The sequence below is a fragment of the Dermacentor variabilis genome, chromosome 3, assembly GCF_050947875.1.
Source record: "Dermacentor variabilis isolate Ectoservices chromosome 3, ASM5094787v1, whole genome shotgun sequence".
Taxonomy (NCBI): Eukaryota; Metazoa; Arthropoda; class Arachnida; order Ixodida; family Ixodidae; genus Dermacentor; species Dermacentor variabilis.
The window spans coordinates 50,079,536-50,099,297 of record NC_134570.1 but is presented as its reverse complement, the minus strand read 5'-3'; the positions used below and the strand labels follow the sequence as shown (position 1 = coordinate 50,099,297).

Below are 19,762 nucleotides of genomic sequence, written 5' to 3'. Positions count from 1 at the left end.
GGTCTTCGGCCCCGGACCATTTTGCAAATGTGAGCTGGATAAAGACCCCGACCAAGTACTTAGGTGTCCCCATGGGCAGTTACAAAAATAGCGACGAATACAGGACGAACCAAGCAAAAGAAACAAGAGAAAAAGCAGACAGGTGGAAAGGCATCAACCTGTCGATTTTCGCAAAAGCAACTGTGTGTAACATGTTTTTTATTACGAAGTTTTGGTACGTCATGCAAACGTTGTACTGTTCAAGGGTAAACGTGCAAAGGTTGCACAGAGTGTTCGCGGTTTTTATCTGGGGCTCTAGCTGGGAAAGGCGTAGCCGAACCAATCTGTTCCGGCACGTGAAGAAAGGGGGGCTGGGCTTGGCGCATCTTTTTGTACGCCAGCTTGTGAACAGGTTTTTGTTTTTTCGGGATGTGCGTGATCCGTTTCTGCGCACTGTATGCCAACTCAGGTTGAGAGGTGCTTTGCCGGCACTTATTGTTAGTACAGATAGTATGCCCGGAACGCTTCGTGGCTATCTTAAAGAAGTTGCAGATAGTGTGCGCTTTCTTTCTGTGCGTTTTTCTTTTGAGTATTTATGTAACGTTAAAAGGAAAACATTGTATAAAGATATTTGCAATATTGTATTTCCAGTGCCATTGTACAGAGCGCTATACAGTGGAAGATCAGGACTGGATGTCCTTAAGCGAGTGAAAAATATGGAGGTGCCTACTGGGGTAAAGACATTCTTTTTTAATTTACACACAGGAACACTCTCAGGGAAGACATTCATGGAAGAACGTGGCTTTCTTGTACCCTGGGGCTCGCACTGCTTGATTTGCAAGAAACCAGAAACAATAGACCATGTCTTTTTGCATTGCTGGGCCGGAGTGTTCTTCTGGGATGTCCTACAAAGAACAATGAAGAAGGAGTTACCGTTAAATCCGCATGGCATCAGGTACTTAGCGGTAACGAATGACGACGGGGTTCCCTTCGACCTAATAATGCTCAAGGGCCTCCATAGTTTATGGCGTGCAAGGATGTCTGGGTACTACTGCGACCCGGACGCTAGGCCTGCGCGTACGTATTTCCGCGAAAGCATGTCTCGTTTCATTAAATAAAGAAAATACAAGAATGTGTACCCGAATGGCTGTCGAGCATAGAACCTCTGACAGCCCTGAAAGAATTTTAGTTAGACAACGCCAGTCCTTATAGGACTGATGGCATGTATGTTCTTTCAAAATGTTTTGTATTTGTTACTTGTGCATTGTAATTTTGTTCTGTATTATGTGCTCTGTACAATGTCGAAGACCGGCAATAAAAAAAAAAAGCCCGGCTAGCTCAGTCGGTAGAGCATGAGACTCTTAATCTCAGGGTCGTGGGTTCGAGCCCCACGTTGGGCGCTCTTTCCTTTTTTTCTTTCCTTGCCATGGATCACTTGTTGTGCACCCACGTTTACTCTCATTGATTCCCCTTTCTCCTCCTATCTTCTAACGAATATTTCTCGCCTTGTGCACACCAGTAGGGCTTCCCAAGGGCTATGTTTGTTCGCCCGGCTAGCTCAGTCGGTAGAGCATGAGACTCTTAATCTCAGGGTCGTGGGTTCGAGCCCCACGTTGGGCGCTCCTTCTTTTTTTTCTTTCCTTGCCATGGATCACTCGTTGTGCACCCATGTTTACTCTCATTGATTCCCCTTTCTCCTCCTGTCTTCTAACGAATATTTCTCGCCTTGTGCACACCAGTAGGGCTTCCCAAGGGCTATGTTTGTTCGCCCGGCTGGCTCAGTCGGTAGAGCATAAGACTCTTAATCTCAGGGTCGTGGGTTCGAGCCCCACGTTGGGCGCTCTTTTTTTTCTTTCCTTGCCATGGATCACTTGTTGTGCACCTACGTTTACTCTCATTGATTCCCCTTTCTCCTCCTGTCTTCTAACGAATATTTCTCGCCTTGTGCACACCAGTTGGGCTTCCCAAGGGCTATGTTTGTTCGCCCGGCTAGCTCAGTCGGTAGAGCATGAGACTCTTAATTTCAGGGTCGTGGGTTCGAGCCCCACGTTGGGCGCTCCTTCTTTTTTTTCTTTCCTTGCCATGGATCACTTGTTGTGCACCCACGTTTACTCTCATTGATTCTCCTCCTGTCTTCTAACGAATATTTCTCGCCTTGTGCACACCAGTAGGGCTTCCCAAGGGCTATGTTTGTTCGCCCGGCTAGCTCAGTCGGTAGAGCATGAGACTCTTAATCTCAGGGTCGTGGGTTCGAGCCCCACGTTGGGCGCTCCTTCTTTTTTTTCTTTCCTTGCCATGGATCACTGGTTGTGCACCCATGTTTACTCTCATTGATTCCCCTTTCTCCTCCTGTCTTCTAGCGAATATTTCTCGCCTCGTGCACACCAGTAGGGCTTCCCAAGGGCTTTGTTTGTTCGCCCGGCTAGCTCAGTCGGTAGAGCATGAGACTCTTAATCTCAGGGTCGTGGGTTCGAGCCCCACGTTGGGCGCTCCTTCTTTTTTTTCTTTCCTTGCCATGGATCTCTTGTTGTGCACCCACGTTTACTCTCATTGATTCCCCTTTCTCCTCCTGTCTTCTAACGAATATTTCTCGCCTTGTGCACACCAGTAGGGCTTCCCAAGGGCTATGTTTGTTCGCCCGGCTAGCTCAGTCGGTAGAGCATGAGACTCTTAATCTCAGGGTCGTGGGTTCGAGCCCCACGTTGGGCGCTCCTTCTTTTTTTTCTTTCCTTGCCATGGATCACTGGTTGTGCACCCATGTTTACTCTCATTGATTCCCCTTTCTCCTCCTGTCTTCTAGCGAATATTTCTCGCCTTGTGCACACCAGTAGGGCTTCCCAAGGGCTATGTTTGTTCGCCCGGCTAGCTCAGTCATTCGGCTTTCTGCTGCGCTAGCGAGCGGACGTGCCGATCATGAGCTCCGTAGGAGCGGCTTCAGCGGCCCAGCAGGGCCGCGGTACCAGGAGTTTTGCCTCAGAAGACCCGGAATACCAAGTTTTGCTGCCTCAATTGCCGACAGGTCGGATAGCTTTAAATACAGTTTTTCTGCATGCGGATGTGTGTGCCAGGCCGTATCGTGTGGAACATTTCCGAGATGCGTTGGCTAGCTTAGGCCTACTTGCTGATGTCATCGCCCTAGGGGCGTATCAGATGAGCCACGTTTGGGCGGTTACTTTCAAGAGCGACGAAGGCGTGAAAAAGCTTTCAAGCGCCAAGAACCTCAAGGTGAATGAACATCGGTGCATTGTCGTTGATCCTGCCAATGAGGCCGTGCGGCTGAAGTTGCATTGGATGCTTCATAACGTGTCGGACGAGGATATACGGACAGCCCTGTTACCGTTCGGAAAGGTCACGGACGTTTTCCATGAAAAGTGGCGTGTTCAAGGAGTTCAAGATAAAGCATCGTCGACACGGGCGGTGTCCCTGGTTCTGAAGACGGGTATGACCGTAGAAGACCTGCCCCATCAACTTCGTGTAGCTGGTGAGCAGACCCTAGTTGTGGTACCGGGCAGAGCACCCCTTTGCCTGAAGTGCCGAAACACCGGACATGTCCGACGTGACTGCCGCGTCCCGAAATGTGCAGTATGCCGTCGCTACGGCCACCAGGATACGGAATGTGTTAAGACTTACGCATCCGTCGCAGGACCTGCGCTTCGAGAGGACGTGGCTGACCTGTTAATGGATGAGGCTGACGTTGATGAGGCTTCCCGCGTGCTAGTACCACCGGCGGACATAGTTGCAACACCTTATGTGCCGGCTGCTAAAGCCACGAAGGTGGTAAATGTGCTGCCTACGAGCCCGAAAGATGCAGTGCAAAGGGCATGCGACGAAGGAGCCAAAGAAGAATCGGCCGCAAAATCCGCCACTGCCGAGGAGGCCGCCACGGAGCACGGACCGGCAACTCCCTTGATGGACGTCGAAGAATCGAGTGCAAGCAATGTGGCTATGAAAAGAGCGAGGGACTCGACCGGCAACCTGGACGGCAGCCTGGACGGCAACCTTGACAACGGGGCCAAAGACGAGCCGCCGCCAAAAGCGCAGGCGGGTCGTCGTGTGCCCGTGCGCCCGAAGCCAAACATCCCGCCGGACAGACGGCCGGCGGCAAAACCGCCTAAGTAGGACTCGGCGCCTACTGGGGCGCCCGGACTAACGTCGTGAAGAGATGGCGTCCTTTTTGGAATCGGGCTTCGCGTACGCTCTAAAGGTACGCGTGTGGATCGAGCGGTTTTCAGTGCAAAAGTTATGCATGCAAATTTTTCTACAGTGTGTCTGGATCGCTTGTTCTTCAGCGACACCGTGCGATCGGCTTGCTTTTGCAGATAAATGGCGGTGAAACTAGAGAGAGCACTGAGAGTTGCCACGTTAAATGTCCATGGCCTTGGAGCGCGAAGGAGGCAGTATCAACTTAGCCGCTTGTGTATGGAGAAGGAACTCGATGTAGTTGCCTTACAAGAAACTAAGGTCGAAACCCAAGAGCAGACCGATCGCATGGTGACGCCTTTCACGGCGCATTACAATGTGTGCGTGTGCCATGCGAATGGCACATCAGGCGGATGTGCGTTGTTAATACGGAAGAGTGCTGGTATTATTGAAGAAAGTGTAACTGTTTCTGAAACTGGCCGCTTGCTTATTGTAGATTTTTCTTTTTCCCACGATTTGTGGCGGCTCGTATGCGTTTATGCGCCAAACAATGTGAATGATCGATTTTTGTTTTTTGAATGTATCGAGCAATATCTAAAATGTGATCGCTTTGTCATATTACTTGGTGATTTTAACTGTGTGTGTTCTCCGGAAGACCGACTAAAAAGGGAAAGGGTTCGCGATAAAAGTGCTCTCCTTTTGAGCAGACTAATTGAAGACCACAACTTAGAAGATGTGGGCCTAGTCCTCACTGATGGTATGATTCCGCAGTACACGCACATTCAGCGAAATAGCCGAGCAAGGCTGGACAGAGTGTATGTTTCTGACGACTTGATCACCCTATGTAATAGTTATAACGTCGCACCGCAATCGTTCACGGACCATAGCCTGGTAAGCTTCTCGATTGGGGAAAAAGTTAAAAGAACACGATTCAACTGGAACATGTGGAAATTTAACGAAAAGCTGCTTGATGATGAACCATTTGTGCGCAGAGTTAAGGAAAAGATAACAGAGTTGATGACAAATGAGGGTGAATATTTTACTGCCACATGGGAGGAATTTAAGATTCAAGTTAAGTTCATTGCAATAGAAAGAGGAAGCAGCCTTCAGCACGATAAATTACAGAAACAAAGAGAGCTGCAAAGACAGCTAGAATATCTGTCAAGCGCACAAAATGCGGGTCACGATCTATTAGCTGAAAACGTAAAGAAAGTAAGACACGAGCTTGAAGTTATCGACGCCGAGCGATACAAAGCAGCAGTTATACGCGCTAGAAGCGAACGCCTATGGATGGGTGAGATACCAAACAAACGGGCAATGAGCGATGAAAAGCGTCACGCGTCAAGAAATGAGATCCAACAGATACGTCTTCAAAACGAGGTGACGTCAGACGCTTCGTCGATTGAGAAAGCTTTTGTGGAACACTATCGCGAATTGTTCGGCAATGTGACTCCTTCTGGACTGGCCTTCGAGAGTGAATTCATGAGCGAGATGCCAAGGTTGGATGACGACGTTAGAGAAAGTCTTGAGAGACCAATAGCTGTGTCCGAGATTGAAAGGGCGATAGAAGAACTGCCATCAGGCAAATCGCCAGGGCCGGACGGCCTAGGCGCCGCTTTTTACAAGGCATTCAGTCAGGAGTTTGCGTGTATATTGCACCGACTACTCTCAGAGGCGTATGAATTTAAAAAAGTACCACCCTCATTCCAGACTTCGCACATAGTATTAATTCCGAAAACCGATGAACGGGAAAAGCTCCTTTCAGTAAGTTCATACAGACCGATAAGTCTGACCAACACAGATTACAAAATATTTATGAAAGTACTGGCTCGACGATTTCAAAGCGTGATTCAGCAGCTTGTAGGGCCACACCAGACGTGTGGCATTAAAGGCCGCACCATTTTCACGAACACCCACATTGCAAGGAATGTGCTTGAATGTTGCGATGCCATTGGGGGTCGGGTGGCCATGTTGCAGCTAGACCTTGCGAAGGCGTTCGACCGGGTGTCACATGAGGTGCTTTTCGCTATACTGCAGTACTGTAATGTTGGGAGCGTCATTGTAGATGGCGTTAAAATGGCTTATGAAGACTGTTACATGCAGCTTATAGTTAATAAGTGTCTTAGTTCGCGGGTGCCACTCCGCTCGTCTGTACGGCAAGGCTGTCCCTTGTCTCCCTTGCTTTTTGCCCTGTACCTCGAACCCTTTTGTATGGCAGTCATACGGAATGAAAACATTCGTGGTTTTAGGCTGCACGCCGCAGAAGTTAAAATGCTAGCTTATGCAGATGACGTCGCCGTCTTTTGTGAAGACAGGGAAAGCGTGGTCGAGGCTGTCCGCCTTGCAAGATCCTTTTGTAGGTACACTGGTGCCCAGATAAACTTCGAAAAAAGTGTTGGGATATGGCATGGAAGCTGGGACGCGACACCCACAAAATTCGCCGGTATGCAGTGGACTACAGTGCCTCCACTGTATCTAGGAGTGCCCCTTGAGCACTATCGGGACTCGACACAGTTGTGGACCGGCCAAATAGAATCAATGAAAGAAAAGATAAAAGGATGGCAGGGCCGGGGATTGTCAGTGTTTGCACGTGCTTCAGCTTGCAATATATTTTTAATTGCCAAAGTTTGGTACATACTGCAAGTAATGTTCATGTCCCGTGTAAACGTTCAAAAAATGCATCGAGTGTTTGCTACCTTCATCTGGAACTCCACTTGGGAGCGATCCAGTCGAACAAATCTTTTTCGCACAGTTCGAAATGGGGGCCTTGGGCTCTCACACTTGTTCATTAGACAGATCGTATCGCGGTTCATCTTCCTGCGAGATGAAAGAAATGTTTTCCTCCGTACGGTCATTCAGGCGAAAATGGCAACAGAACTGCCTGAATTTGTTGTGTCCACATCTAGTGCTATCACTAGAGCGACTGGGTACTATCGTGAAGTCGTTGCATCTTTTAGAATACTCTGCGCACGTTTTTCGCTGGAGTACTTGTGCTCAGTGAGAAGAAAGAAACTGTACGCAGATTTAGTTGACAGTATGTTACCTATCCCACTGTATAGGAGTGTTTACTGTGGAGGCCCAGGAAAAGATGTGCTGAAACGAGTCAAAAGGATGCCTGTAAGACCTGCTGCGAAAACTTTCTTTTTCCACCTACACACGAACACCCTCCCCGTTAAAGTATGGCTAGAACAGAAAGGAATATTCGTACCCTGGTCTACCGATTGCCGGCTGTGTAAAAAGCCTGAAACAATTGAACACGCCTTCATTGAGTGTTGGGACGCTGTCTTTCACTGGGACATCTTGCAGCGCACTCTTAAAAAAGAACTCCCCATAAACCCCTATGGAATTCGGTTCCTTCCAGTTGAAAGCGATGACGGGCCACCGTTCGACATGTTCATGTTGCTGGGTCTCCACAGTTTGTGGAAAACAAGAATGGCTGTACGTCATGCTGATGTGAATGTGTGCTCTGCGCGAGAGAACTTCATTGAAAGTATGTCACTATTACGAGAAGTGTATCGTGCACAAAGCGAAACCCCAGACTGGGTTAGCATCCTTGATGAGCTGGTGTGCCTCAAGAAATTTTAGCGACCATCCCACCTGATGTGATGTGGGTGCACTGTGTATATGGATTTGTTTTTTTTTGTGTGTGTTAATGTCTAAGCAGGCAATAAAGAAAAAAAAAAAGCCCGGCTAGCTCAGTCGGTAGAGCATGAGACTCTTAATCTCAGGGTCGTGGGTTCGAGCCCCACGTTGGGCGCTCCTTCTTTTTTTTCTTTCCTTGCCATGGATCACTGGTTGTGCACCCATGTTTACTCTCATTGATTCCCCTTTCTCCTCCTGTCTTCTAGCGAATATTTCTCGCCTTGTGCACACCAGTAGGGCTTCCCAAATGCTATGTTTGTTCGCCCGGCTAGCTCAGTCGGTAGAGCATGAGACTCTTAATCTCAGGGTCGTGGGTTCGAGCCCCACGTTGGGCGCTCCTTCTTTTTTTTCTTTCCTTGCCATGGATCTCTTGTTGTGCACCCACGTTTACTCTCATTGATTCCCCTTTCTCCTCCTGTCTTCTAACGAATATTTCTCGCCTTGTGCACACCAGTAGGGCTTCCCAAGGGCTATGTTTGTTCGCCCGGCTAGCTCAGTCGGTAGAGCATGAGACTCTTAATCTCAGGGTCGTGCGTTTGAGCCCCACGTTGGGCGCTCCTTCTTTTTTTTCTTTCCTTGCCATGGATCACTGGTTGTGCACCCATGTTTACTCTCATTGATTCCCCTTTCTCCTCCTGTCTTCTAGCGAATATTTCTCGCCTTGTGCACACCAGTAGGGCTTCCCAAGGGCTATGTTTGTTCGCCCGGCTAGCTCAGTCGGTAGAGCATGAGACTCTTAATCTCAGGGTCGTGGGTTCGAGCCCCACGTTGGGCGCTGTTTTTTTTCTTTCCTTGCCGTGGATCACTCGTTGCGCACGCATGCTTACTATCATTGATTCCCCTTTCTCGTCCTATCTTCTAACGAATATTTCACACCCTGTACACACCTGTATTACTTCCCAAGGCCTGTGTTTGTCCGCCCGGCTAGCTCAGTCGGTAGAGCATGAGACTCTTAATTTATTTATTTATTTCAAGATTACTGCCAGCCTCTTGTTAGAGGCCCTAAGCAGGAGTGGTTGAATACATGACGAACAATACATTGAGTAAAAGTTGTGAAGTGTAAGCAAAATGAAATAGCACTGAATTTGAAAATATAAGCAGCGTGTCATTTGCGAAAACGCAGCATTTAGCGCTAACAATGTGAAATTATTCCAGAAGGAGGAAATGTAAACTGCTCTTAGCACCAAACTGACGAACACTTAAGAGACAGAAAAACAAAACTACAAGAATATATGTATACCACGCGTGGCAAACGATTTGAGAACATACATCCTATCAGACAAACATAATGTAGTAGTGTGTAAAAATGTGTAGCAGTGGCAGAAGCATCAGAAAGCACTTGCGTTCAATTATGTGGAAGGACAGGCCGAAAAGAAAAGAAAATAAAGGGAAGGGGGGCAGGGATGTACCCCGATCATTTATACAATTTCTTTAAGCAGCTTTAAGAATGATTCAATGGTGTCGCAGGCAACCACCGCAGCAGGAAGTACATTCCGTTCCCTAATGGTTCGGGGAAAATATGAATTTCTAAAGGCTTCTGTTTTGCAGCAGCAATCTTTAAGCTGCTTAGCGCGGCTTGACCGAGTTGATCGACGAGCGAGAGGCTCGGTATACGTGTCCTTGTCGATGCCTAGTCTTCCATGATAGAGCAGATACATGTACTTTAATCGCTCTTTATATCGCCGTTTTTGCAGGGTAACTAGTTCTGCTGTTTCGAGCACAGCACTTGGTGATGCATACCGGCTGAAGGAATCGAATGCAAATCTTATCCCTTTTCTCTGAATTTTTCCCACCTTTTTTATGTTAATATCGCTATGTGGATCCCAGACGACGGACCCATACTCAAGAATCGGGCGGACGAAAGTTTTGTAAGCTAGTAGCTTAATGTCATGGGGTGAATTTCTTAAGCAACGCCTCAAGTAACCAAGCTTCTGCATGGCTTTCTTTTCTATGTATGGCACGTGCTCATTCCACTTTAAGTCCGTGCTGATAACTACGCCCAAGTATTTATAGCTTGTCACGCGGTCTAAAATTTGCCCATCGATAGAATACTGATTGTTTAAAGGGTGTCGTGTCCGCGTCACGGTCATCGCTACAGTTTTTTTTTTTTTCGCATTGATTTTCATTTGCCATGTGCTGCACCATGATTGCACTGTAGTCAGCGGGACTACGGATTTCTTTATATAAAACGCAATCGTCAGCAAACAATTTTATTTTAACTGGCAGTTCCTGTGCAATATCATTGATGAAAATTAAGAAAAATAAGGGCCCAAGCACTGATCCCTGTGGTATTCTGGATAGTACAGGCCTTGAACGTGAATGTGTTCCGTCTATGTTTACAGTTTGCCGTCTCGAAGTAAAGTATGCTTGAATCCAAGAAAGAAGGGGCTCATATTTAAGTATAGGTTTCATTTTTATCATGAATTTGGTGTGTGATACCCGGTCAAATGCTTTCTCGAAATCTAAAAGAATAATATCAATTTGCCCTTGCTCATCCAGAATAGCTGCGAAATCATGAATGGTTTCTAAAAGCTGAGTAGTGGTTGAAGGCCCTTTACGAAATCCATGCTGCCTGGGGTCGAGAAAACCATGAAACTCAAGGAAAGCTGTTACATGTTTAAAGATAATGTACTCAAAAAGTTTGGAACATGTGCAGAGTATGCTTTCAAGCTCGGAGGACTTGCCCACTATGCTGCGAGCGTTCACGTTCAAGCACAGGAAACCGCTTGTGGTGTTTTTATCGATTCATTGGTTTGCTGCCGCTGCATTTTCGGGTCGATAGGAAGAAAGCAGCGATGAGTCTCCTCCTTTTGGCACTGGAACAATCTTTCCAAACTTCCAGTCATGAGGCAACTCGGACAGCTGTAACGACTTATTAAAGATCACACATAAGCATTTAGAGCACCACTCGGCATACCGGAACAGGAATGTGTTGGGTATCGCATCGACGCCAGAAGATTTTTTTTTATCAATGTTAAGTAAAAGCTTTAGAACACCTTCTTCCGTTATTATAATATCACTAAAGGCTAAACCCCATTAGCGCGATTTTGTGCGCGACAGCGACGAGCGACGGGTTCGCGCGACGGATCAGGCCGTCGCTTGAACAGATCGCTCGGTCTTGTCGCGCGATCGCTCGGTTTTGCAAATCTAGAATTCGTCGCTCGTCGCCCGGAAGTGCTATGAGCGACTAGCCAATAGCGCAAAGCCGGAACTGGATGTACATAACTCCAGCACTTCCGATTGTCGCACGGAACGAGCAAACGATTGAATATTTATAGGTGCAAGGATAAGAACCTACTGCAAGACTTTCAGAAATATTTTATGCTGCTTTTTACAGTAAAATACATCAACTTAAGTTAATAAAGCACGCGTCACGCTAGTTTCGGCGCCATATTGCTGCCCTCATACCGGCAACACTGGGGAGACGTCGCTCGAAGTCATCGCTCGCATGGGGTGCAACTTGTAGGCGACGAGCGAACGCGACAGCCATCTCCATAGCGTCGCCTGTCGCTGTCGCGTGCAAGATCGCTTGCATGGGGTTTATACTTAATAGGTAGAACGCTTTGCAATGTCGAAAATATGGGTTTTTCACCGTTATCAACTGTAAATACGAAACAGAAAAAGTTGTTGAGGGATTCTGCAACTTGTAATTTCTCCGACACTGTTTCACCATTAATGCAGAGGGTGGGCACGGTTTTTGATTTTGAAGAAAAATGCAGCCAGAATTTTGCAGGGGACGAAAGGCGAAATTGCTTCATAGTGACATTATGGTAGTAGTCTTTTGCTTTTTTAATGCTTTGGCTTAAATGAGTACGCAGCGCTGAAAATTTGCGCATGTTACTTTCAGAGGGGTGCTGCCGAAGTTGTTTTCCTGTCTTCTTCGCCTTTCGTTCCAAGCGTACAATTTCTTTTGTGATCCATGGGCGGGTTTTGCGGACAGTGATTACTTTAGTTGGTGCAAAGTTATTCACGTATCGCAACGCAAGATTTTTAAAGTATTGCCAAACATCCTCTACTGAGCATAAAGCAGACTGGGAGAGGGAAAAAACTTGGAAAAAGATAAGTCCTTAGCATCTAATATGCGTACATCATCTGCTCGTGAGAAAACAAGCACTGAGCGCTTTTCATGGTCAACCCCAGCGACATGGCCCAAACACATCGTAAGACATACCATTCTGTGACCTGATATGCCGTTGACGACGCCAAGTCCCGTAACTTGAGGAAGCATACTTCTGCTAACTAAAAAAAGGATCCAAGATAGATTCTGAGTCATTATGTATGCGTGTAGGTTGTTTCACTAATTGCGTTAGGTCATGATACATTATAAGATCAACAAATGGTTCAGCGATTTGTGCACCTGGTTGGGGAAATTCACCGTCCCATACCACTGATGGAAAATTAAAATCACCGCCCAGTAGTATATTGCAGGCTGAAGCTCTGCATGAGCAGAGAAATTCATTAAGTTGGTCGCTGAAACTGCTGTCTGTGTTAGGAGGGCGGTAAAATCCCCCCGATAATGAAAGTCTTGTTAACTGTATGCACCTTTGCGAGGACACATTCAACTCCAGGAATGTCTGCCAACCTTTCCATTTGCAAAGCTTCCTGGAAAATGATGGCGATCCCGCCCCTTCTCGAAATTCTATCTTTACGGAAGATTTTATAGCCCTTAGGCGCTATTTCCTTGTCACTGACATCAGGTTTCAGCCATGATTCTGTAATAATTACAATATGCGGCCTGTACGCAAGGATTATGCTTTCAAGCTCGGAGGACTTGCCCACTATGCTGCGAGCGTTCAAGTTCAAGCACAGGAAACCGCTTGTGTGTTTTTTATCGATTCATTGGTTTGCTGCCGCTGCATTTTCGGGTCTGCCTGAGAGGACCATCTTTCTCTGTTCACTTTCCCAGTTGAACCATTCGCCGTCGACCTTAACTTTGCCGTAAACAAGTTTCACCTTCTTGACCGCCCTTCTAGCGTCAGAAGTACTCTGCCATAGCATTTAACTTTTGTACCTAGTGGCTGCCGAGAAGTCTTCCGAGATTGAAATAGCTTTACCCTTCAATTTGTAAAAATTCTTTAACACACTTATTTTTTCTCTGTGGTCGAAAAATTTTACAATTACAGGACGCGTTTTACCGTGCTGTTTTTGTCCAATTCTGTGCATTCTTTCAACTGAACGGGCTTTAACACCTAAATATCATTAAATATTGTCACCACACGTGCTGAACGACCGTTTGTTTCATCATTATCAGTAACACCGAAAATAAGCAGGTTGTTTCGGCGACTCCGGTCCTCCAAGTCTATGAGCTTACGCTCCAAGCATATCACAGTTTTTTTCAAGGCCAGTGATCCGGCTGGTAAGTTGTTTAATTAAAGAAGCCGATTCTTCAACAGTTTTTAGTTTTGACTCGATTCCGTCAAGTCTCTTCTGAATGTTATTCTGACCATCCCGTAACAGAGCCAAGAGTTCCGCAGTGGTAGGACCGGCATTCGACTCCACATCGCCGCAGAGAATTAACAGGGACAAATGAAAATCTTTCGCAACAGAAAGAAACACATAACAGCTACGAGGGCACGTCAGCTGGATGAAGCACGGATCACTAGTTTTAACTATAGAAAATTTGTTACTGACCTGCACGTAAAAAATAAATGGGTTGGCCATATTACGGATCCGATTCCAGCTGACGTGCCCACTGACTGAAAGCGGGTGCAACGGGGTTCTTATACGCGCATCCGCCGAGGGAGAGTCCAGGCTTCCTTGTAGAAATCCGGTGCGCATGCGTTGTCTCGAGCGCCATGTGCGAAGTTCTCGAAGCTTGTCAATCCTTGCGATATGCTGGCCTTCGTTGCCGCACCGAACAGAAGTATCTGCGCGTAAAAAAAAAAAAAAAGAAATGGGTTGGCCATATTGCGGATCCGATTCCAGCTGACGTGCCCACAGGGTCGTGGGTTCGAGCCCCACGTTGGGCGCTGTTTTTCTTTTCTTTCCTTGCCTGGATCATTCGTTGCGCACCCACGCTTGCTCTCATTTATTCCCCTTTCTCCTCCTATCTTCTAATGAATATTTCACACTTTGTACACACCTGTAGTGCTTCCCAAGGCCTGTGTTTCGTCGTGCGGGACCAAACTGATGTGTTTTTGAGAACTGTGATCCAAGCACGATTGCATGATTATCTATCTGACTTTGTCGTGTCAACTGTTTCTTTCGGAGCTGGACCGCTCAGTCCTTATTTGCGTGAAGTGGTTACTTCTGTACGCCTGCTCAAGGCAAGGTTCTCATATGAATACTTGTGTGATGTCACGAAAAAGCGTTTGTATTGTGATATTCTCGATGTATTTTTACCATTACCGGTTTACCGAGCTGCCTACAGGCTAGGTCCTGAGCGCGATGTGCTAAAGCGCGTTAAAAAAATGCCAGTGAGACCCTCTGCTAAAACGTTCTTTTTTCAATTACATACCGACACTCTCCCTGTAAAGCCATGGTTACAAAGCAAAGGTCTTTTTGTACCTTGGTCGGTAAACTGCTTAATCTGTAATAAGCCAGAATCAATATTTTTATTGACTGCCATGACGCCGTATTTCTGTGGGGCGTCCTACAAAGAACACTTAAAAAAGAATTGCCGATAAGCCCTTTTGGAATCCGGTTTCCTCCACGTGCAGAAACAGGGGAAGCGCCGAGTGATATGATAATGCTGCTTTGCATGCACAGCGTATGGAAAACGAGAATGGACATCAGGCATTGTCATATACAGGCTCACTCAGCAAGACACTATTTTGTTGGGAGCATTATATACACACGCGACTTGTTCAGAGCACTATGTGAACCCCCGGAATGGCTTCCTGTACTAGACCAATTGGCTTCTGTGAAGCCCTTTTAAACACCTTACACTGGCCGAGCTGTGGCTGGTGTTTTTGGAATATGTACATGTCGTGTATTTGATCTTTTTGTTTGCGTTTGTGAAAAGGCAATAAAGAAAAAAAAAGCCCGGCTAGCTCAGTCGGTAGAGCATGAGACTCTTAATCTCAGGGTCGTGGGTTCGAGCCCCACGTTGGGCGCTGTTTCTTTTTTCTTTCCTTGCCTGGATCACTCGTTGCGCACCCACGCTTGCTCTCGTTTATTCCCCTTTCTCCTCCTATCTTCTAATGAATATTTCACACTTTGTACACACCTGTAGTGCTTCCCAAGGCCTGTGTTTCGTCGCCCGGCTAGCTCAGTCGGTGTAGCATGAGACTCTTAATCTCAGGGTCGTGGGTTCGAGCCCCACGTTGGGCGCTGTTTCTTTTTTCTTTCCTTGCCTGGATCACTCGTTGCGCACCCACGCTTGCTCTCGTTTATTCCCCTTTCTCCTCCTATCTTCTAATGAATATTTCACACTTTGTACACACCTGTAGTGCTTCCCAAGGCCTGTGTTTCGTCGCCCGGCTAGCTCAGTCGGTGTAGCATGAGACTCTTAATCTCAGGGTCGTGGGTTCGAGCCCCACGTTGGGCGCTGTTTCTTTTTTCTTTCCTTGCCTGGATCACTCGTTGCGCACCCACGCTTGCTCTCGTTTATTCCCCTTTCTCCTCCTATCTTCTAGTGAATATTTCACACTTTGTACACACCTGTAGTGCTTCCCAAGGCCTGTGTTTCGTCGCCCGGCTAGCTCAGTCGGTAGAGCATGAGACTCTTAATCTCAGGGTTCTTTTATGGGCGCAGGTTGGCGCGTGATATGTGTCTACGCCCCCAACATTGAAAATGAGCGTGTGCCTTTCTTTGAGAGAGTAAATCAGCATTTACAGTGTGACAGGAAAGTCGTATTGCTAGGAGATTTTAATTGTGTATGTTTCGCGGCCGATCGAGTGAAAAACCTTCCAGTGCGTGACAAAAGTGCTTTACTTTTAAACACACTAGTGCAAGAATCTAATCTGGACGACGTCGGCCATTTCCTGTGTACTACCGGCACGCCTGCATTCACGCATTTTCAAGGGCAAAGTCACGCAAGGCTAGATAGAGGGTATGTCGCACTGGAGCTTGTTCCGATGTGCGGCAGCTATAGTGTGAAACACGTCTAGTTCAGCGATCACAGCCTTGTAACCTTTAGTGTAGGTACCAAAGAAAGAAAATCGAAATTTAACTGGAAGTTGTGGAAGTTTAACGATGGGCTGTTAATGAACGAATACTTTTGTGAAAGCGTGAAAGAAAAGTTAGATCATTTGACCGAGGCCGAAGATGGCAACGTGCTAGAATTATGGGAGAACTTTAAACAAGGTACAAGATCAGTGCTATAGAAGAAGCCACTAAAGAGAAATTTAATAAAAGGAAAAAAGAAATTGAAATGCAACGTGAGCTTGATTTTTTGTACACCGTGGAAAGCGAGAGACCTGGGAGCCGAACAAAAGAAATAAAAGAACTGAAAAGCCAGCTCGAGCTTATCGAAGAAGAGAAGTACAAAGGAGCGGTTATAAGAGCACGAGCTGAAAGGGTTTGGCTAGGTGAGACACCGACCAAACGAGCCTTATCTGACGAAAAGGCATACGCGAGGCGAAATGAAATCAGGATGATTCAATACGAGAACGAGATCACGAGCCAACCTCAAAAAATTGAAGAGGCGTTTCTTGATCACTATAGCAAATTATTCGGGATTGTTAAAGACGTCACAGAAGAATTCAAGACGGACTTTTTGTCAAACATGCCGCAATTAGAGGAAGACATTCAAAAGCGTCTGGAGTGGCCTCTGAGCATCACCGAAGTGGAAGGAGCCATAGATGATTTAGTTGTAGGCAAGTCTCCGGGACCCGATGGACTCGGAGCGGCCTTTTATAAAGCCTTCAAAAGTGATGTCAGTGAGATCCTGTTACGGTTGTTTAAGGAGGCCTATGTGCAAAAACAGGTTCCTCCATCTTTTCGGACATCGCACGTAGTTCTGATACCTAAATCAGAGGACCCAGAAAAATTGTTAGCTGTCAGCGGTTACCGGCCGATATCACTAATGAATGTAGACTATAAGATATTTACAAGAGTGCTCGGAAAGCGATTACAGGGAGTGGTGACCAGCATAGTTGGGTCGCATCAAACATGCGGCATTAAAGGAAGGTCCATCTACACAAACATTCATATTGCCAGAAGCATTTTAGAATACTGTAACGACCTAGGTGTACACTGTGCCATGTTACAGTTAGATTTGCAGAAGGCTTTCGACCGCGTGGTCGATAAAATTCTTTTCAGTATTCTAGAACACATAAAGGTAGGGGATTTGATCTTAGATGGGGTAAAGATGTGCTATCAAGACTGTACCGCCAGCCTCATTATAAACAAGGAGGTTACCAAAAGCTTTAGCGTCCGGTCATCTGTGCGCCAGGGGTGTGGTTTGTCGCCTCTTTTATTCGCAATTTACCTAGAGCCGCTTTGTAGGAAAATCAAGAATGACAATAGAATATCGGGTTTCAGAGTGCAGTCCGCGGAAGTGAAAGTCCTGGCATACGCGGATGACATCGCGTTGTTTTGTCGGGATAAAGAAAGCGTCGAAATCGCGGTCGCAGATACTCTATCATACTGCAGAATGACAGGCAGTGCTATCAACTTTGATAAATCCCTAGGGGTATGGATCGGCAACTGGGAAGACCATCCGAGTAGGTTTGCAAATATCCGCTGGACAGTCACGCCGGCAAAGTACCTAGGGGTGCCGCTTGAGCACTACCGTGACGCCGTTGATTACTGGAATGCCGAAACTGAAAGGGTTCGTGAATGTACACTTAAATGGGGAGGCCACAATTTCTCTAAGTTTGCGCGTGCGACAGTGTGCAACCTGTTTGCCGTTGCCAAAATTTTTTACGTGCTCCAAGCGTTGTGCATGTCAAGGGCTAACATACAACGTTTACAAAGTGTACTCGCGGTGTTCGTATGGGGTTCAAACTGGCAGCGAACCAGTCGCACTAATCTCTTTCGTTCGGTTAAAAATGGAGGATTAGGTCTGGCACATTTGTTCATTAGGCAGATTGTGTCGAGGTTTGTTTACTTACGGGACCAAAATGACCCATTTTTATTAACTATGTTTCAAACAAGGCTGAGCGAAGCTATACCTGAGTTTATTGTATCGTCACATCGGTGCAGTCAAGGCAGAGCGCGTGGTTTCTTAAAAGAGCTAGTCTTGGCTTTTCAGCTCTTAAAGGTTCGGTTTTCCATGGAATACTTAAGTAGGGTACCACGAAAGCGCTTAGATAAGGACCTGGTAGACACCATGTTACCGGTGCCATTGTATCGCTCGATGTTCTGCATTGGACCTGAAAAGGACGTACTAAAAAGAGTAAAACGAATGCCAGTACGCCCGTCGGTAAAGTCCTTCTTTTTCCAGCTCCACACCAATACTTTACCTGTGAAACCGTGGCTAGATGAAAAAGGACTTTCCGTGCCTTGGAGCGTCAACTGTTTACTATGCCGGAAACCCGAAACAGTAGAACACATTTTTCTTGACTGCTGGGATGCTGTGTTCCATTGGGACATCTTACAGAGAACGCTAAAGAAGGACTTGCCGATTACACCATATGGGATTCGTTTCCTGCCTACTCTAAATGAAGACAAAGTACCCTATGACATGTTCATGCTGGTGTCCTTGCATAGTTTATGGAAAACTAGAATGGCCGTGAGACATGCCGAAATAAACGCCCGGCCTGTTAGAGAATACTTCATTGAAAGCATTTGTCATATTAAGGAATTGTACAATATTCAAAAAGAAAAACCAACATGGCTCAGTGTGATGACTGAGCTAGCGAACTTCAAGCGTTTTTAGTCCTGTGACCGCCAACCAACGGCAGAGATTTTGTCGTGACTGTTGTGTACTGTTAAAATGTCTTGTTTTGTATGTTGCCATGTCAGTAATAAAGAAAAACAAAAGCCCGGCTAGCTCAAGAGCATAATTAGGTCAAAAGGCACCCCGTCCTCGTTATCTATGCTTAAGTAACGAATGCCATACGCGTCTAGTGGAAATTCTTTCTTTATTGTCCTCTGCAATACATCCCAGAAGAACACGCCTCCCCAACAGTTTAAAAAAACATGATCTATTGTCTCTGGCTGCTTGCAAATTAAACAGTGTGTTCCCCACGGTAAATACACTCCCTTTGCCTCCAAAAACTTCTTAACTGGTAATGTTCCCGTGTGTAATTTAAAGAAGAAGGTCTTTGTTCCTGGCGGGACCTGCATTTTCTTTACTCTTTTTAAAACATCGCTGCTTGGGCCTCCACCGTACAAGGACCTGTACAGTGGCACTGGGAAAAGGACGTCGCACAAAGCACAATACAGTTTCTTTTTGTTCAGTTGAATACGTGCCCAACAGCAAATGTATGTTGTATTTTGGTTTTTGTTACGGTTATTGTTTCCTCTTGTAAATAGTTATGTACTGAAAATCAGGCAATAAAGAAAAAAAAAAAAAGCCCGGCTAGCTCAGTCGGTAGAGCATGAGACTCTTAATCTCAGGATCGTGGGTTCGAGCCCCACGTTGGGCGATGTTCTTTTTTTTCTTTCCTTGCCTGGATCACTCGCTGCGCACCCACGCTTGCTCTCATTTATTCCCCTTTCTCCTCCTATCTTCTAATGAATATTTAACACTTTGTACACACCTGTAGTGCTTCCCAAGGCCTGTGTTTCGTCGCCCCGGCTAGCTCAGTCGGTAGAGCATGAGACTCTTAATCTCAGGGTCGTGGGTTCGAGCCCCACGTTGGGCGCTGTTTCTTCTTTCTTTCCTTGCCTGGCTCACTCATTAGAGAATTAGAGAAAAATCACTGGTGTGTAAAAATCAGAAGCTTATCGGAACTTTTCTTTTATAACTCGCTATCATTGTTCTTTTCGGAACTTTGCATCGTTGTGTCGTAGTTTCACATAGTGTTCAACTGCCCGTTCTCCTCCTTTTTCTTTCTTATTCTCATTCCTCCTTGTACGTACTCTCTGTACGATTGTTCTTCTTTTTATTGTATTTTTACTCATATTTCCCGGCTGTTCTTTTTTTTTCTTGTATTGTATGCGCGCGCC

General features: G+C 46.3%; 16 non-coding genes across 16 annotated transcripts; all 16 read left to right on the top strand.

The window, feature by feature from the left end:
- The first annotated feature begins 1,306 nt into the window (after positions 1–1,306).
- Positions 1,307–1,379, top strand: TRNAK-CUU (transfer RNA lysine (anticodon CUU)). The gene has a single exon. It is a non-coding gene; the product is annotated as a tRNA-Lys (tRNA).
- A 147-nt stretch (positions 1,380–1,526) lies between these two features.
- TRNAK-CUU (transfer RNA lysine (anticodon CUU)) lies at positions 1,527–1,599 on the top strand. Its single transcript has one exon. It is a non-coding gene; the product is annotated as a tRNA-Lys (tRNA).
- A 147-nt stretch (positions 1,600–1,746) lies between these two features.
- On the top strand, positions 1,747–1,819 carry TRNAK-CUU (transfer RNA lysine (anticodon CUU)). Its single transcript has one exon. It is a non-coding gene; the product is annotated as a tRNA-Lys (tRNA).
- Positions 1,820–1,962: 143 nt separating this feature from the next.
- On the top strand, positions 1,963–2,035 carry TRNAK-CUU (transfer RNA lysine (anticodon CUU)). The gene has a single exon. It is a non-coding gene; the product is annotated as a tRNA-Lys (tRNA).
- Positions 2,036–2,175: 140 nt separating this feature from the next.
- Positions 2,176–2,248, top strand: TRNAK-CUU (transfer RNA lysine (anticodon CUU)). The gene has a single exon. It is a non-coding gene; the product is annotated as a tRNA-Lys (tRNA).
- A 147-nt stretch (positions 2,249–2,395) lies between these two features.
- Positions 2,396–2,468, top strand: TRNAK-CUU (transfer RNA lysine (anticodon CUU)). Its single transcript has one exon. It is a non-coding gene; the product is annotated as a tRNA-Lys (tRNA).
- A 147-nt stretch (positions 2,469–2,615) lies between these two features.
- On the top strand, positions 2,616–2,688 carry TRNAK-CUU (transfer RNA lysine (anticodon CUU)). The gene has a single exon. It is a non-coding gene; the product is annotated as a tRNA-Lys (tRNA).
- Positions 2,689–7,803: 5,115 nt separating this feature from the next.
- On the top strand, positions 7,804–7,876 carry TRNAK-CUU (transfer RNA lysine (anticodon CUU)). The gene has a single exon. It is a non-coding gene; the product is annotated as a tRNA-Lys (tRNA).
- A 147-nt stretch (positions 7,877–8,023) lies between these two features.
- TRNAK-CUU (transfer RNA lysine (anticodon CUU)) lies at positions 8,024–8,096 on the top strand. Its single transcript has one exon. It is a non-coding gene; the product is annotated as a tRNA-Lys (tRNA).
- Positions 8,097–8,243: 147 nt separating this feature from the next.
- On the top strand, positions 8,244–8,316 carry TRNAK-CUU (transfer RNA lysine (anticodon CUU)). Its single transcript has one exon. It is a non-coding gene; the product is annotated as a tRNA-Lys (tRNA).
- Positions 8,317–8,463: 147 nt separating this feature from the next.
- Positions 8,464–8,536, top strand: TRNAK-CUU (transfer RNA lysine (anticodon CUU)). Its single transcript has one exon. It is a non-coding gene; the product is annotated as a tRNA-Lys (tRNA).
- A 6,207-nt stretch (positions 8,537–14,743) lies between these two features.
- On the top strand, positions 14,744–14,816 carry TRNAK-CUU (transfer RNA lysine (anticodon CUU)). Its single transcript has one exon. It is a non-coding gene; the product is annotated as a tRNA-Lys (tRNA).
- Positions 14,817–14,960: 144 nt separating this feature from the next.
- On the top strand, positions 14,961–15,033 carry TRNAK-CUU (transfer RNA lysine (anticodon CUU)). Its single transcript has one exon. It is a non-coding gene; the product is annotated as a tRNA-Lys (tRNA).
- Positions 15,034–15,177: 144 nt separating this feature from the next.
- TRNAK-CUU (transfer RNA lysine (anticodon CUU)) lies at positions 15,178–15,250 on the top strand. Its single transcript has one exon. It is a non-coding gene; the product is annotated as a tRNA-Lys (tRNA).
- Positions 15,251–19,166: 3,916 nt separating this feature from the next.
- TRNAK-CUU (transfer RNA lysine (anticodon CUU)) lies at positions 19,167–19,239 on the top strand. Its single transcript has one exon. It is a non-coding gene; the product is annotated as a tRNA-Lys (tRNA).
- A 145-nt stretch (positions 19,240–19,384) lies between these two features.
- Positions 19,385–19,458, top strand: TRNAK-CUU (transfer RNA lysine (anticodon CUU)). The gene has a single exon. It is a non-coding gene; the product is annotated as a tRNA-Lys (tRNA).
- The last annotated feature ends 304 nt before the right edge of the window (positions 19,459–19,762 follow it).